The sequence below is a fragment of the Mus caroli genome, unplaced genomic scaffold (assembly GCF_978045245.1).
Source record: "Mus caroli unplaced genomic scaffold, Mus_caroli_1 scaffold_11, whole genome shotgun sequence".
NCBI classification, from domain to species: Eukaryota; Metazoa; Chordata; class Mammalia; order Rodentia; family Muridae; genus Mus; species Mus caroli.
In genome coordinates, this window is record NW_028227266.1 from 114,566,347 (window position 1) to 114,584,932 (window position 18,586).

Sequence of the window (18,586 nt, forward strand, 5' to 3'; positions counted from 1 at the left end):
GCAGTGTCAACACAGCCTTGATTCTCCTTTTAGGAAATCTCCAATCCAGTTAATGTGCTCTTCAAGCCCTGTCTCTATTGGCCAAGCCTTTCCTGCAGCCATCACTGAGTAGTCAGTTGCCTTTGTCTGTCTCTATCCCAGGATGTTGGAGCTGGGATGGGAGGTTTCATGTCTGCCTTCTAAAGTAAGGACTTGGAGATGTAGGAGATGCGAATCAACCATATGCATAATGGAAAAGCATAGTTGGGGGGGGGAGAGAGAGATTTATAGATATAGAGACACAGAGAGGCAGAGAGAGGGGGAGAGGAGGATAGGTGCTGATCAATAGAGGAATGGATAAGCAATACAATATGGAGTGTGTAAATGAAGGGGAGTAATACTCAGGCTTGAGCAGATGGAAGCCTAGCATATATAGCAACATGGTTGAGCTTAAAAGGTATTGACTATATGAAATAAACCGGTCACAGAAAGATCACAATGCAGTCTCACATTTCCTGATTCCTCTTCTGTGAGATCTGTGTGCTTGCACATGCATGTATGTGAGTGTGCATACACACATCTTCCTCAATTGCTCTCCACCTTATTTTTTGAGACCAGGCCTCTCACTATAGAGTTTGTGGACTCTGCTGGGCTGTCTGGCCAATGAAATGAGTTCAGGGATCTGTTTGTCTCTGCCTGTCTGGCACTAGGTTACAGGCATCGCTGCACCTGGCTTGGATGTGCTGGGGATACAAACTCACACTCTCATTCTTGCATGACAGGTGAGGTATCTACTGAGCCATCTCACCAGCCCCCAGTGTCTACAGAGGGCGCTGGGTTCACAGAGACAGAAGGTATGGTAGAGGGATGGGGAACGAGGAGCTGAGAGGTGGTATCTCCCATCCTGTTTCTCAGCTCCACTTCAGTACAATGCAAAAACCCCAGGAGATTGGCTGTGCCACCGAACCATGCTTAAGAAGGGCTGACATGGTCTATTTTGTGCTGTGCCTATTTTCCTATAATATACTTTTGAAAAGGGAATCGACTAATGAATTAACCAACCAAAGGGCATTGTTCCGAACTACAGTGGTGGTGTCCCATAGTCTACATGAGATACACATTTTCAAAGATATGGGATACTTTTTTTGTGGCCCTTGTGTTCTCTAGAGGCCTCAGGCAATGGAGCAAAGAGAGGTGCAACTTCGAGATCCTAATGCAGGATGCTCTTCACGACTCGGCCACTTCCCTGTCTGATGAGCCTGGATTTGGATGGATTTGCAGGTTTTATGTTCCCATCTTCCCCTCCCATACTATATCACTCAGCTTTGATTCGGCAGGATGTATTCCAGCCACGAGGTCCTGCCTTCCCCCTTCCTTTGTTTAGTTGAACTCGATTCATGTTAAACCCTGTCTTCTCCCTCTCTCAGGCTGATTTGGATTCAGACTTTATGCCAAAAAACTTGCAAATCATTTCCTCTTGTGTGGCTCACAAAATTGGTCTTGGCGTCATCATCATCGTCCTTGCTGTGTGTGAAGCTGTTTGGCACTGTGCTGCCACTCAGATGATCTCAATGATGTCATCAGTGCCCGTCCCCCCACCCCCCACCCCCGGTGCTCTCACGAGATGAATAGTGCCTTCAGCAATGGCGTCCAAAACAGCCATGTGAATCTCAGTGTGTGGGGCAAAAACTGCCAGAGTCAATGTGATTTCTTCCTATCTCCGGGGACACTACTGGTCTGGTTGCTTGTGGGCCCCACATTAGTTTCTTTTCTGTTGCTGTGATAAAACACCCCAACAAAAGCAGCTTATGAGATAAAAGGTCTATGGATTTCATGTCCAGGGGTGTAGAATCTATAAGTCATAGTGTTAGGAGTGTGAGGCTGGCCTACACTCGGAGATGGAGGGAGATGACAGGTTATGGTCAGGGCACAAACACTCAAAGCCCACCCTAGTGACATGTTTCCTCTAGCAAGGCTCCACAGATTATAAACCTAACCAAACAGGACCATTAGCTGGGGACTGAGCACTCAAACACGTGAACCTAGAGGAGGCATTTCACATTTAAACTTCAGCAATCTCTCTGATCAGGTTAGACGATTCTCTTTATTATATAGTCAAAGCCCTGTTCTCTCTAGGGCTTGCCATCCCTTTTCTGTTCATGTTACAAAAAGAAACACATCAAAGCCTTCCCAAGTCATGGGCTGGCTTGGTGACCCACTGTTGTGACAGAAACACCAAGCACCCATGCACAACCATGATGCTCACCCTCCTTGGATTGCTTGGCCGAAGTCAAGACATGTTTGTATATCACATATCTGAAGATCGCTTTCCTCTTTCCTATTGGAATCTACTCAGAAGGGGCTGCTCAAATGATCACATTTTATAGTCTTTAATATAATTATGCTACCAGTAAAGGCCAGCTACTAGAAAACTCCTGGTCAACAGAATACAATCTCTTGTCAAGGTAGCGACTTAGCATTTCAGTTGGGCTGGGTCAAAAAATAACCAAGCCACCTCCCCTAGGAAGGCAGGTTCACCTTAAGCCATTCGAGAGAGTTAAGTGAAATGGTTAGACCTTTTAATAAGATACTGTGTTTTCATTCCCAATGTCCCTTCCCCTCATACAGATGCTTACAGGGCCACAGCCACACGGTTTTGTAAGTCTGCTCGATTTCCTGAATTGTTTAGGAAGGCATGACTTCTTTCATTCTTTAAATCTCATGTCTTAGCACAGTTTTGTTAACACTGTGGGTTTCCCCCCAATGTTTTGTGAGTCCTCATTCTTTCTCTAATGCCTATAGCCTTGTCATGTGGCTCCTTGTCAGTCATAGCTGACTCCTGTGCTGGCTTAAATGACACGGTCCCCTTTTTTCTTTCTCTTCCCCCATTCTCCCTTGAGCAGTTGCCAAGGGATTTACAGCTTACCTGCCTCTGGGGTTTTTCTTTTAAACTCTAATAAAAATTTCTTTGTGCTTCCATTTGAGTACATTATTAAATTCTGTTAACCCTAAGAGGGGACCCCAATTATGTATATAAGCTAGATAATTGTTTTGGTCTCAGTAAAGCCTTGTTAGATAAGACTGTCTCACTGCAGAAATCCAAGAGTCTTTAGCAAACAAGCTAGACAATCTCTAGGATGAAATGTTACCTTTGAGGCCACGCCCTCCTGCACGGCCTCCCTCAGCTGCTGTGGAGGAAATGGTGAAGCCTTCTACTAATCAGTCCTCGGAGTCGGCAACAGACTCCAGTGCCCAAATTCCAAGAGAATGGCGGGCTTAATTCTTCCTTCCCCTAGGAAGCTAACAGACCTTGGGTTGTTAGGGTCCCTGGACATCAGAAGATGTACCCCTCTTCCAGACATATCTCCCAAGTCACACTTTCCTTCTCTAGAATTCTCTCCCTTCCCCCACTGCCCGAGAGCCAGCATGCACCCGCTTCTCTGAGATTATAAGGAAACACACTGTCCTAGATTGCTTTCTGTTGCTGTGATAAATACAAAGAATGAAAGGATCCGGGGAGGAAGGGGTTAATTTTACTTTCCAGCTAGTAGTCCATCTTCCTGAGGCAAGGCAGGGCAGGAACCCTAGGCAAGAAGCACAGAGGCAGGATCTGATGCAGACCCACCAAGGAACAATGCTCACTGGCTTCTCCCTAGGACTTGCTGCTCAGTTAGCTTCCTTATTTCTCAGGGCCATCTGTTTGCGTATCTTGTTGGGGCCTGAGCTCTTACCAGATTCCCTGCCATGCTATCTGTCTGTCTGTCCATCCATGGAGTTAATGAATTTTTAATAAACTTCTTACCCCAGAGTGAAAATGCACCTCAGTGTCCCTCTTGAACCCCAAACCAGAGGCCTTTCATGTATGGGCACACTAGGGAACAGGCTGAGAGGGGAGTGAGGATGGGGAGGAGTGGCCCCCGGGGAGGCGTGGCCCAGGGCGTGGCTCCGGGAGGCGTGACTATGAGAGGCTTATCTGTGGTTAGAGAAGTATCTAAGAGTGGTGCTTTCTGATTCCTCCTGTCTCAGCAGAGGACCTGTGTTGTTAGCTAGCCAGTGTGATGAGGAAACAGAAGTGGAAAACAGAGCCGGTATTTTTTTGTTTTGTTTTGTTTTTTATTTCAATCAATATCATTTTTGTTCCTTGTAAGCTACGTTGTTTGAGAAACTAAATCTATATAATTTTCTTGTGTTACATCTGCCTCTACTGGGCAAGAGTGCGATTGGCAAGAAAAAAAAATGATTTCTTTAAATCTGAAGTAGTTGAATCTCAAAGACATGCTGGGTAGAAGAGTCTACATGCAAACGCTGTCATGTAAAGTGTCCAAAGCAAAGGCAATTAATGGAGAAAGCAGGTTAAGGGACGGGAACAAGCATGGCGGAAGTCGAGTTGACTGTATCGTCATGGGATGACAGAGGTGTCCTTACTGCGGTGTGATAGCTGTTGTTACCGTCTCACCCTAGTCTTCAACCTACGCTCTTGCCTCTAGTCTCTGGAGGATTGCTATAAGATAAAACTTTTTAACTTCCACAGATGTGTGAGAACAGGTGGGATTTGTCGGGCTTGTTTCATCTGACACAATACCTTCTGGTTCCATCCATGTTGCTGCAAGTGATAGGATGTGACTCCCTAATGGTTAGCTTGATCCCATCCTGTATATGTGCAATAATCCTTAGGCCTTCATCTGTTGACAGAGCCCTTGGCTGATTCTGTATCTTGAAGGTGTGTGTGTGTGTGTGTGTGAGTGTGTATGTGTGTGTGTGTGAGTGTGTGTATGTGTGTGTGAGTGTGTGTGTGTATGTGAGTGTGTGTATATGTGTGTGTGAGTCTGTGTGTGTGTGAGTCTGTGTGTGTGTGTATGTGTGTGTGTGAAATTTTTAATGAATTTTGTATTGAATGCACTGTCTTTTACCCAATTCTAGCACGTTGCTTGAAGGTGAGTTAGCTATTGCTAGGTGGGCTTTCTTCATATTTTTTTACTACATTTATTGACTTAATTTTCTTATTTTGTATATCTGTCTGACATGTGTGTGCCATGGTACATGTGGAGCTCAGAGAACGAGTTTCAGGAGCCGTTCTCTCCCTCTACCACACGATAGAACTCAGGTCCTGGGTGTTGATGGGAGGTGTGTTTACTTACTCAGTGAGTCACCTTGCCAGAGCAGTGCCCACTCTCAGGCACTCAACGTGGCCCCATTCTGTTCAGTCAGCAAGCTTGCTTATTCAGAAGGCCACCTTCCTAGCTCCATCCTGAGCATCTGTGCTGTACGGGGCGCCTGTGCCTCCTAAGCTCCTGTGCTCTGCCTTGCTTATTCTCCTCAGAATGCAGCCATTCATTGTTGCACTGGCTTCTGATCCTAGGGGAGAGGGTGGGGTGTAAACACTGCTTGTTGCTATAGTTGTGTCTTGGTGCCTTAGTTACTTTTCTATTGTTGCGATGAAACACATTGACCAAGGCAATGTATAAAAGAAAGTGTTTAATTTGGCTTATGGTTTCAGAGAGTTACAGTCCATGATGGCAAAGCAGAGGAACAGATGAGTGCTCACATCTTGATCCACAGTCCACAAGATAGAGTGAGCACTGGGGACTGAATGAGCCGTTTGAGGCCTCAAAGCTCGCCTCCAGTGACACACCTCCTCCAACAAGGCCATGCCTCCTCCAACAAGGCCACGCTTCCTAATCCTTCCCAAACAGTTCTACTAACTGGAGACCAAGCATCTAAATATCCTTGTCTATCGGAGCCACTATCATCCAAACCACCACACTTGGCTACTGTAAATTTCTAGTATGTTTTGAATTCTGCTAATGTGATGCCTCTAGCTCCGTTCTTTTACTCAGAACCACCTTGGTCATTTGGGATTATTTTTAGTTTCATGCGAATTTTAACATTTTTCTCTTAATTTTCCAAAGAATATTTTTGGCATTTAAACAGGATTTTTTTTATTGAATTTGTAGATTGCTTTGGGTGGTATTGAGATTTTAACAATATTAATTCTTCCCATCCATCAAAATGAAATACCTTTTCATTTCTTCATGGGTCCTCTTCAATTCATTTCTTTGGCGTTTTATAATTTCCGTCGTAGAGATATTTAATTAAATCTATCCGTAGATATTTTATGTGTCTGCAGCTACGGCAGATGGGATTACTGTCTTTGATTCTTTTCAACAAGTTCATTATTGGTGTATAAAAATGCTACTATTTTATATGCTAATTTTAGATCTTGACACCTTATGTATTTATCAGTTTCAACCACTCTTTGGGCGAGGATTTTTGTATATATGAGATCTTGTCATCTGAAAACAGCAATAATTCACTTAATCCTTTCTAATTTGCATGGTTTATTTCTCCATTGCTGAATTTCTCTAAGAGGTTGGTATGACTTTGAGTAGAACTGGGAAAAGGAGATATTATGAATCTGAAGTGTACCCCAGAGCTGTTCTATACGTTCTGTCCCCAGTTTGTGGTACTATTTTGATGGCCATGGAGCCTTGAAAAGATGTTGGTTGGCAAAAGTAGGGAGATGTGGTAGTTACTCCTACTCATAGAGGAATGGTTTCAAGGCCTGGGAGGACTGTGGAGTTAGCTTGCAGAGCTACAGCAGGCCCTGGAGGCTGTGTTTACCATTTCCCGTAATGAGGAACTTGCCAGGCTTGGCTCCTAAGGCTACACTTGAACCCCACATATTTATCTTTCTATGCTGCTTGCTATCCTGTTTTCTCTCCCCATCTCCCTTTCCCTCTCCCTCTCTCTCTCTCTCTCTCTCTCTCTCTCTCTCTCTCTCTCTCTCTCTCTCATGTATATGTATATGTGAGTGTGTCTATGTGTGAGAGAGACAGAGATAGAGACACAGACAGCAGACACGAGAGAGAGAGAGAGAGAGAGAGAGAGAGAGAGAGAGAGAGAGAGAGAGAGAGAAAGAGAGGGGGGGGGAGAGGGAGAGGGAGAGGGAGAGGGAGAGGGAGAGGGAGAGGGAGACGGAGAGGGAGACGGAGAGGGAGAGGGAGATACTAATTTGCCCTGACTGTTGTCCTGGGAAGAGATAGATGAAAGCTGTTTACTGGCTTGCTCTCCATGGCTTTCTCAGCCTGGCTTTTCACACCCTGGGTCCAGCTGCCACAGTGGACTAGGCCCTTACACATCAATCATTAATCAAGACTAACCTGATGAGGAAGCAATATTCTAAAGGAAACACACACAAAGGAAATCAACACTGTCTCCAGTGTTTGTACAGGCAGGACAGCTGTTCTCCTTGATAGTAACAATCGGTATCTTGAAGGGCTTCCATTTTCTGGGCTGCCAACGTAGCACTGCCATTTAAATGAACTGCTCTGACCAGCATGTGTGCAGGCAGTGGCTGTTTCCTTGTCTTCTGAGAGATTCCCTTTCCAGAAAGTAAAACAGCTTAGAGAGGAGCTATAAACCAACCATAAATCAAACTCTGAGGCCCCACAACACACAATGAAATCACAGTGCTGTATAATCAAATCCACCAAACACTTTGCCAAGGCCCTGTTTCAAACAGAGGCTCTTGACCTTGCCTCTTCCTTTCTAGAAGTTGGTCTTGGAAATATTTCTGGTCTTTCTGGTCTACCACAACTCCTTCAACCCTAGTTCTGAGGTATTTGGGTGAGCCAAGCATGTGCCAGCTTCGTCCTTGTGACACTAATATTGTACCCCAAAAGAGCGCTTCCCCAAGTGTAGAGACAAGTAAAGTAACCCAAGTTGGGATGAGTGCTTCTGAAAGAAAGTATGCTGAAGGGGGAAAAGAACATCCAGAGAGCTCTTTCAAACAGGCAGCTATATTAATGATGGCTCGTGGAGGAGAGTGGATGGGCAAGCATTCACAGCGAGACAGCAAAGTAAGCCAGACAACTTGCCAAAGCAGGGAAAGGATCTGCGATGGAGACAGCATTCGAGCGAAGGCTGTAGTTAAGGACTGTCAATGTTTTGGTGAACTAATTTCTTTTGTGCGTCTGTGCAGTGTGCATGCATGTATGTGTTTGCGTACATGTTCATGTGTGTGCTCACACTTGTGGGGACAGGTGTGTATGCAGGTACACACTTACCACTCCATTCCACCTTCCCTGCAAACCAAATAATGTGTGCAGGTGAGGCTAGGGGTCTGGTGCTTCCTCAGTCACTTCCTCTATATCGAGACAGGGTCACTTAGTTGAACCCAGAGTTTATCGATTGGCGAGTCTAGTTAGTCAGCTCATCAGGGGAATCCTATCTTGATCTCTGCAGTACGGGGATTACTGGAGGGCTGGGCATTTACATAGGTACTGGGGAATCTCACTCTCACTTAGCAAACACTTTACCCACTGAGCCATTTTCCCAGCCCCAGAATGCTCTATTTATAATCATTAAAAGTCTATTTTTGTTTGAAATATGAGCAGAGAAATCCTAAGCAAACTCTTGATATGTTTCTCATATTAACATACCAGGGTCCTTCCCAACAAATCAAGAAACAGAAAACAAGCAGTGTCCATGCCCTTGCCTCTCTCGAAGGCTCCATGGACCCACTCCTGCCAGGGTAATGACTAACTGGAGTTCTAACAGCAGGTGATGGTTAATCTTAGCTACCAGCTTGATTGGATTAGTGACTCCCTGGGAGGCTAATAAGGCATCCCTTTAGTATTTCTCTGAGGTTGTGTCTAGAGATGATTAAATCATGGGGACTCTGACCTAATGAATGGTTTACTCCATTCATGCCATGGATTTCAAGTCTGAGTGGATCAATGGGAGATGGTAGAACTGGGTAGGTGGGGCTTGTCTAGGTGGGTGGGGCCTGGCCAGAGGCTGAGGTCCCTGGAAGTTTTATCCTTGGTGGTCTATCTCACTCTGGTTTTTTCCTATTATTGATCACCTTCTGCTTGCCATGATAGGACCTACTTCATCCCACCTTCCCTGCAAGCCAAATCCTTGCTTTCTTAGTTTATAGAGAAGAGAAAACTGACTTACACAGAGATGCCATTGATTACCTCTGCCTGGTTTTGAACATAATCTCCACAATTGCCTCTCCTATGGACCCTTTGATCAACAGAGTCATCTTGAGACTCAATGGTATGATTTTTTTTTCTGTGTTTGATTTTATTTTCATTGTTATTACTAGCTACTTTGTGGTATGACGATACAAACATTTATACATTCATCTTCAATGATAAGGATTTAGTTTATTTCTAATTTCGGCATCTTATGGATCATACTTCTGTCATTTAGTGTGTGTGTGTGTGTGTGTGTGTGCATATGTGTATGTTTGTGAGTGTATCTATATGTGTGTGAGTGTGTATATATGTGCAAGTAAGTGTTTGTTAGTGTGAGTACATTTGTGTGTGAGTGTGTGTCTTAGTCAGGGTTTCTATTCCTGCACAAACATCATGACCAAGAAGCAGTTGAGGAGGAAAGGGTTTATTCAGCTTACACTTCCACATTGCTGTTGATCACCAAAGGATGTCAGGACTGGAACTCAAACAGGTCAGAAAGCAGGAGCTGATGCAGAGGCCATGGAAGGATGTTCTTTACTGGTTTGCTTCCCCTGGCTTGCTCAGCCTGCTCTCTTATAGAACCCAAGACTACCAGCCCAGAGATGGTCCCACCCACAAGGGGACCTTCCCCCTTGATCACTAATTGAGAAAATGCCTTACAGCTGGATCTCATGGAGACATTTCCTCAACTGAAGCTCCTTTCTCTGTGATAACTCCAGCTGTGTCAAGTTGACACAAAACTAGCCAGTACAGTGTGTATATGTGCATGTGTGTGTTGCATGAGTGTGTATGAGAGTATGTGTGTTTGAGTATGTGTATGTGTGTGTTGTGAGTATGAACGAGTGTGTGTGTATGTGTGTGAGTATGTGCTTTATGAGTGTGTGTTCATACATGTGTGTGTATGTATATGAGTGTGAGTTGTGTGTATGAGTGTGTATGTGTTGTGTGCATGTTTGAGTGTTATGTATGTTTGTTAGTGTGTACATGTGTATGTGTGTGAATGTGTGTACATGTATGTCTGTGTGTATTTGTGTATGTGAGTATGAATATGTATATGAGTGTCTATGTATGTATGAGTATGTGTTATGTGTGAGTGTGTGTGAGCATGTGTATGTGTGTATTGTATATGTGTGAGTATGAATGTGTGTGTATTATATGTGTGTGAGTGTATATGTGAGTGTGTGTAAGTGTATATTAGTGTGTGTGTTTCAGCAGGAGTGGTGCCAGTTTCTGAGAGTGACCCTCTTGGAGTGTAGGGAATGAACTGGATAACTTTGGTACCACTTAGAAGTTGTCCAGCCAGTTAGTTATATTCTTTGGCTGATAAATGTTTTTCAAATACCGCTCCCCTGCCATGTGTGTATATGTGTTGGTGTGTGTCTAGACAGAGCCTCACTTCATAAGCTGACTAGCTAGATCTTGACACAGACCAGGAGGACCTCAAATTTATGGCACTCCTCATATGCACTGTGTGGAATCACCTGTCAATAAAAGGCTGTTGGCCTATTAGCTTAGGCAGGAAATTGGAGGTGGGAGTTCTGACAGAGAGAGATTGAACTCTGGGACAGAGTCACCCTGAACGCTGAAGGAGAAGGTCACGTGAAACTGAGGAGAGATAACTAAGCACACAGTGGGAATAGAATGGAATAGAATGGAATAGAATAGAATAGAATGGAATAGAATAGAATAGAATGGAATAGAATGGAAGAAACAGGCAAGGAAGTTATGAGCTGGCTGAGGAGCAAGGCAGAGCTTTTGGGCTAGGCGTTTATTCACGAAATATTAAGCATCAGAATCATTATTTTGGGAACTTGGTCATGAATGGAAAAGCCCTCAGTGCCACTTCTCCTCAGGCTCAGACTCCTGAGGGCCACAATCACGGGCCCAGATTTTCACTTTTATGTACAGCTGTTACTAACTTCCTGCATCCAACAACATGTCATGTTCTTCTACCTAGCCCAGTGGAGAAACCATGACAGATTCTAAGCAGCATGTTTGTCATTTTATTCCTTCTTCAGTGAGGACCTGTTGGGAGGGTACACACAAGGAAGTGACACAATCCAATTTATGTTTGCAAATGTCCAGGTGTGCAACCAGACAGAAATCTGGATGGACCAGGGTGAGGGAGAAGAGAACTTAGGGGACAGGTGTAGAAGCAGAACTCAGGCAGCTCCTGGTGGGTTCTTGGTGGCACAGCACTGGCAGGACTGAAGCCGAGGAAAGGTGAGAATGACGGCTGGTTCTCAGCCTCTGCTTGGGAACTGAGTGGGCGCTGCTCCATTGACTGAGATGCCGTGCTTCGGGTACTTACTGCAGGGGAAGAGTGGTGTTTTTGTTTGAAACAACGTCAGGCATGCTCTCTACACGTGACATCTCAAGTGTTACTCAGGCAGAGACATCTGGAGGTATGTGGATTTGGGGCTCAGACCTGGAGCAGAATGGGGTTGGTGGGGACCCCAGAAAACTTACCTGATCTCACAAGGGAAAGTTGATTCCTATTTTATGCTCCTTTGTAGTCTACATGGATTTTAGTCATGGCATAATTAAATCTGTTTTCACCTTTGTGTGTGTGTGTGTGTGTGTGTGTGTGATATGGTATCCTCTGCTGTGTATGTGTGTGCAAGACAGTGTGTACCACTATACTCCTATGGTGCTCAAAAGACAACACCGGATCAGTCTTCACCTTCTGCCTTGTTTACAATGGGGTCTTTCCTGTTCACCACAGCTGACTCCAGGCTAACTGGTCCGTATACTTTTGGCAATTCTCATGTTTCCGCTTCTGGCTTTTCTCATGGGGTGCCCTGGAGTTGGAGGCTGGTAAGCCCCTGTGTTTGGCTCTGTGTATGGGTTCTGGGCATCTGAAGACAGGAGTCAGGCTGTGCAGCAAGTGCTTGGCCCATGGAGTCATCTCTTCAGCTCCTTTTTGCTATTCTTAAACAAATCTGTCTCACTCAATTAGTCTGGGATATCATGGAGAATAAGGTAGCTGACAAAGTGCCTGTACATCGCATGACTCATTAGTTTTGTTAACCAGATGAATGGATTTCCTTTGAAAAGGAAAATATAGAACTTTAAAAAAAAAGCCTTTTGAGTCAAAACCTCCTATTCAAACAGATTTTCACAAAATGTTCTGCAAATTCCAGTAACAAGTCAATAGGATGAAGGAGGCCGCTGCAAACAAATAGATCAAAGTCTGTTTCCAGGATGTCCCCCTTGCCTCCTGACAGTGAGTAATGGCTAACTCTGAGCTGGGTGCCTCCACACCAAAGGAGCCCTCCTTTGGGAGCCTCCCACAGGCGCTCACTTCAGTGCACATCCTGGTCTGTGTCAGAGCAACAGGAGCTTGCAGATTTCCACTTTGAAGGAAATGAAAGGCAGACAAGGGAATTGGCTCCTCTCTCCAGCTTCCTGTTTCCGTGCCTCGCATATCCTCCAAAGTGAGATCTGTTTTGGAGTCAAGAGAAAGAGTAGACTGCACAGGGCCAAGCTTCCTCCCACTGCCTGCTGATGGGCAGATTTGAGGGAGGCATGGGTCCCAGGGACTGTAGTGTGAGTAGTGATAAGACAAAGTCACCCTCCACACTGTCACCCTCCACACTGTCACCCTCCACACTGTCACCCTCTATATTGTCACCCTCCATGCTGTCACCCTCCAGGAAGTCACCCTCCACACCATCACAGGCACATTCTCTTAATCTTTTTTGGTTTTGTTTGTTTGTTTGTTTGTTTGTTTGTTTGTTTGTTTTTCAAGACAGGGTTTCTCTGTGTGGCCCTGGCTGTCTGGGAACTTGCTCTGCAAACCAGCCTGACCTCAAACTCAAGAGATTCTCCTTGAGAATCAAGGAGATTGCCTCAGCCTCCGGAGTTCTGGGATTAAAGGTGGTGCACCACAACCACCTGGCACCTCATAATCTTTTAAGAACTGGACTCAGGGAAAAGTAGATCCTTTGCTGCCATATGGGAAAGAATTTCAGGACAAGCTGGTACGAAGCAGAGATTTTGTTTTGTTTTGTTTTGTTTTGTTTTGTTTTGTTTTGTTTTGTTTTACCATGGGAGTTAAGACAGTGAGAGAACTCAGAGGAGAGTAAGACAGACCCAAGTGTGGACATGGGGTTCTTAAGAGAGACCTGGAGTTAAGTGTCTTAGGAGGCCATGTTGCTATTTGGTGGGCACTCAAGTTACATCTCACAGGAAGGCTAAGAAACCTTTTCTTACCTCCTTTTAAACAAATGTACTTAGAGGATGCCTGACAAGGTGACATAGAATGGGATTTTTAATCTGGTACTGTAAAACCAGGAGCCATTACAAAAGGGATTGGGAAATGTCCTCTTACTGTGAAGGGGTTCCTGTGAGAGTCCTAGGAAACTGTAGGTCAAGAGCTTGACTGCAGAGAAAGGCTTTACAAATGGTAATTGTTCAAGAATCCTCAACACTCTAGAGACGTCAAGAGACTCTGGAGTGAGGCTTTCTTTTCCCTACCCACACACCCCTAAATTCCTGTCTTTCTATTCTTCCTCAAGAGGAAGGCACCATGCATGTGCATGAACCTAGGTACCAGCAAGTATGTGTTCCTTTTCCTGGCATCCGTAGAAGCAAACTGCGGACCCCATTACAACAGATGCAGAAGAATGGATAGGAGTAACTAGTCTTGTTTGACCCACTACTCTAAAGCTGTTACTATTTCCTTTTTATTTCAATTTATAGTTTAACAGTTTGTAAACTTTATGTAAGAAAACTTGCAAATAAATGAGAACATTGTACACCAAAGTTGACCCAAAATCAGTGCAAACCTTGAGAAGTTAGAGCTGGCATTAGGAACAGCAGCTGTGAACCTTCACGTTAGATTTCATACTTTCAGTATCGAATACACTTTATGCATGCAACTATCTCCCAACCCCCCCAGAAATCTGTGACAAGCTTAGAACTAGAAAAGCAATTGGTTTCATCTCTTCTTTCATAACTCCTGTCCATGACCTGCACCCTGTCCTCCCTCGTCCCCTGGTACTAGCCTGGTTCCCCTTTCTTCATGTCATGCTGTGACCAACAACTATTTATATGTATACGCATATCATTGGGTAGATTCCGCATATGAGGAGAATGTGTAGCTTATTTCTTTCTGAGACTGTGTGGCCTTGCTTAATATACATTCTAAGTCCATCTATCTATCTTCTTGTACATTTTTAACTTTGTTCTTTAGAGTTGTGTGTGTATAAATATGGCATATGTAATATATACTGTATAGTATTTTAGTTCAATATATATGTGTATATATATATGTATGTATATTGTATATGGCATAAATAGCATATAGTACATATGGCATATAGATGTATAACATATATTAGTATTTCTATTATTCATTCATTTGTTGAAGGAGAACTAAAAAGTTGGTTAAATTCTTTGCTAATAGTGACAAAAGCAGCAGCTAACAGGGGCTGAAAAATATCTCAGTGGTAGGGTGTGAAGTTCTCTGGGTTTTCTCCCAGGAGTGAAATACTATTTCTAATGTTTTATTTTTTAAGAAACCTCCAGACTGATTTCACAGTGACCATATCCGTTTTAACCCCACCAACAATGGGTGAGGCTCTGACTCTATCCACATTTCTTGTCAGATTCCTTGGTGACTGCCATTCTGACAAGGGTGTGGTGGCACCTCAATGTAGTATCAATTTGCATTTTCCTGATGGCTAGGAATATTGAACAGTTTTTAAAATGGTTATTGGCCATTTGTGTTTGAAAATTGTCTATTCAGTTCGTTGCCCATTTGATGGTTGACAGTTTTATTCACTTGGCATTTGATTTCTGCAATTCTTTGTACTTAATTTATAACAATTACGTGTTATTTCAATACACAATGTAAAATAGCTGATTAACATCTAGCATTCAGGTTATGTTGTATAAGAGCTCCAAGTTCTGGTAAATATCTCAGTTTCAACAAGCCACACAGCAAGTGCTCAGTGGCCCTCACAGTGACTGGGGCACACATTAAAGCCAGCACAGCATCTAGTGATATAGTTTTCCTGAACTTGGGGCATAGATTCTGCTCCTGAAGCAGGCTTAACACTCATCTTCAATAAGATGATTAAAATTGTCATACTGGGGGCTGAAGAGATGGTTCTGCCATGAAGAGCCCTGGCTGCTCTTGCAGAAGACCCAGTTTTGATCCACAGAACCCATAAGGCAGCTTACAACCATTTGTAGCTCCAATTCTAGGGGATATTTTTTGGAAAGAGAGACAGAGACATAAGTGATCCCCCAGGTCCACCTTCCAGGTCACAAAGCAAAATTTAAATATAGAGAGTAAGGTTTAAGTCCAGAAAGAGAACTATTGATACATGCACTCAAACTGTCCAGGTCAGGGTGTCGTCATGTCCACTCCTGTTCCACCATGTCTGGCTTCCAGTCTCCCCAACAAAGTGGTCTGATAGCTGTTAGCACTGAGTGACATCTCCTGGGAGACAAGTTCCCTCTCTGGCTGACACCAGGCTAGTCTTTCTCTTCTCTCAGCAGGAGATTTCTGGGGTAACTCTAGCTCCTCAGTGGCCATTTCTTTAGTAGTCTGATGACCAAAAAGGATGGGCACAAGTGTCTCTTTATAACACCTTGGTCTCAGCAAGCCCAGGTGTAATGGTGCTCCCTGGAGCTGTGATTTTCACATGACTTCTGTTGAACTTTCTGAAACCCTAAATAGCTCTGTTCACATGCCTTTTCCTCCCTGAGGACCCAAGTCCTGCTTTCTCTTCCACTGTTCTCACAGCATGGCTACCTCCTTCTGTCCCTTGGTTTCCATCTCATTGAAACCACTCCTTCTGCTTTGTCTCCCTCCATATATTTAATGTCAGCTCTACAAGTGCCTTCCTTGCTTGACTTCTCTGTTTTCCCCCATCTGGAATCAGGAAAGGAAAATAACAAACACAGGAGAAAAAATATTAGAGAGTTAAGAAAACGTAACTCCCTCCCCCATGAAGCGCCTGACTCTGGGGACAAGGAAGTTTTTGTTACTTTTCTTCCTTTGTGGAGGACACTCAACATTTTATTTTTTTAAGGGATGGGGCCTACCATGTGCTGCTATTACAGAGGACCTATGTTTGGTTTCCAGCACCCACATTGGATAACCCCAAACTGTCTGAAACTCTACTCACAGGTACATGCCCACCTACCCATATACATGCATGCAATTAAAAAAAAATCAAAATTGGGTTGGAGAAATGGCTCAACAGTTCAGAGCAACTGCTGCCTTCGTAAAGGACCTAGATCCAATTCTAAGCATCTACATAGCAGCTTACAACCATCCATAACTCCAGTTCCAGGGGATCTGTCTCCCATTTTTGCCTCTGTGGGCATCATGCATGATCATGATGTACACACACATGCCAAACAAACACACACATAAAGGTATAAGAGAGCTTAAAATAAAAAAACCCAGCATTCAAGAATGAAAATAATGTGGTAGAGTCACCAATATTCTACTTCTTTAGGTTTTTACTCTTGGTGATTCCAAAGATGGCCTCCTACTAATGGCCTGCCATCTTGCTGTCAGCCTGACAAGGCAGCAAGATCAAGACTGACAAGCATTCTCTGAGCTGGCGGCCATCCTTTCCTTTCAATGCATCCTCCCTTCACCCAGGAGTGATGGGACACCTTTGAGTTTTCCTCTCACAGGGGAAACTGCACATGAGTGATTGCTTGGCTTGGTAAAGGGCAGGAGGTGAGGGTGAAGTATTCAGTGTGTGAGAATGGACCTGGGTCGGAGTCTTGAGAGGAATTCTGACATGAGCCTGTCAGAATTCAAAGGACTTTCAAAGAATGAAATAAAAGATGAAACTAATTTGTTTCCACGCCAACACAGAGCAAAGAGCAGCAGCTGAAGGCAGCAGCATCCATTGCTCCATTGCTCCGTGCCTCCTGAGCATACACCAGGAAGTGTTGGCAGTTGAGCCCAGTTCAAATGGGAGCGCCTTGGCATGGTGCTGGCCCCCTTCCTGCTCTCTCCTCTTCTCCCTTTCCCCAGCTTCTCTAGGAGATTTGACAGACGCATTCCAGGAGGATTCTTTCTCCACTACCCACATAGAGGAGTCTGTGTGCTAAGGAGCCTGTGCCTGGGCTTGATGAACTATATATCCAGCCACTTGGGATTCAGGGAAGGTTAAATAAGTAATAGCATCACAGCCTGAGTCAACACCCTCCTGAAGCTGCTCCCATTTGTTAAAAGATGATTGTCATTAAAAGCTTTGATCTTTTCCCAGACAGTTAAACAAACCAAGAATGTAGTCAAAATTCTTTCTCCAGAACCCCTTTTGTGGCCTGAGTTAATAATCATTACCTGCTTTGCCCACACAGAGTGTATGGGTATTAATAGATAACTTTAGTCAGCCACCTTGTGACTACATTGTCTCCATATGGATATGAGGGATAGTCTGAAGCAGAGATAGTCTGGGCAGTCTGTCTGCTCTTCACTCTTTCTGATGTATGTCCAAGTTCTCAGATAAATGAATGGAAAAGTCAGGGTGAGCATGCAATCATTATGAAAAATGTTATTTCTACTGTGGGCAATTAAAATATGTTAAGCCCATTCCATGTAAGAAATATGTATGCAAATTGAACTCAAGGTAAGTTAATCATGCTGGAGTTGAGTGCTGAAACCTCTTCTCTCTCTCTCTCTCTCTCTCTCTCTCTCTCTCTCTCTCAAGACAGAAGATTTACATTTTAATGGATGAAGATGGGTTCAGTCCACAGATTAAATGAAGTTATTCTCCTTTTCTACTTCATTCTTATTGCCTCAAACCTATAAAAAACCTTAGCCAGAGTGCCAGGTACTATCTAGCGCCATCCTAGCAACTTTGGAGGGGCAACTTTCGTTTTGTCCTATCAATAATTTCACCTTCTGATTGCCTACTCCAATCACCCTCAGTGATAGAATTCAGACTTCTCTAGCTTATAGCTCCAAATCTTTCCATATTTCTCTAATAAACCTCTTACAAAGTCTTTCCCATGTGGTTGGGTTTAGTAACTGCAAAACCCCCACTTCTGGTACTAATTGTTATGTTTGTTAGATTTCTGTTGTTGTGACAAAAAAATACCTGAAACAATAACTTTAAAGAAAGGGATTGTTTATTTTGGGTCAGGGTTAGAGAATGTTGAGTTGCCCACTGCTGGCTCTGTAGCTCCTGGGCCAATGCTGAAGTAAGGCAGTACATCGCTCTGAGGACTGGGTAGAGGGACTGAGTTGTTCATCTCATGGCAGCCAGGAAATAGAGAGAGATATAACAGGATCAAGATGAGGTATAACTGAAGGCTATAACCAAGTGGCCTTCCTCCAGCTGCCACCATACCATTTCACCAAACTGCACGTACCAGTTGAAGTGTCGTGTGGGAAATATTTCATGCTGAAACCATAGTGAGTCTCTACTATAATAATAATAATCAGGACATTGGACATGGTTTGTTCAAGTGTCCTGTGTTATCTCCTTTCTCTTTGTGATTAATTCACAGTTAGGCACAGACACTTGGCTCTATTGTTAAAAAAAAGGCTATTGGCTTTTAAAGGAGTGTTTCCATCACTGAAAAAAAATAGGAAGAGGATTCAGAGCTCCATCTTATAGAACAATCCCAAGTCAAATGTT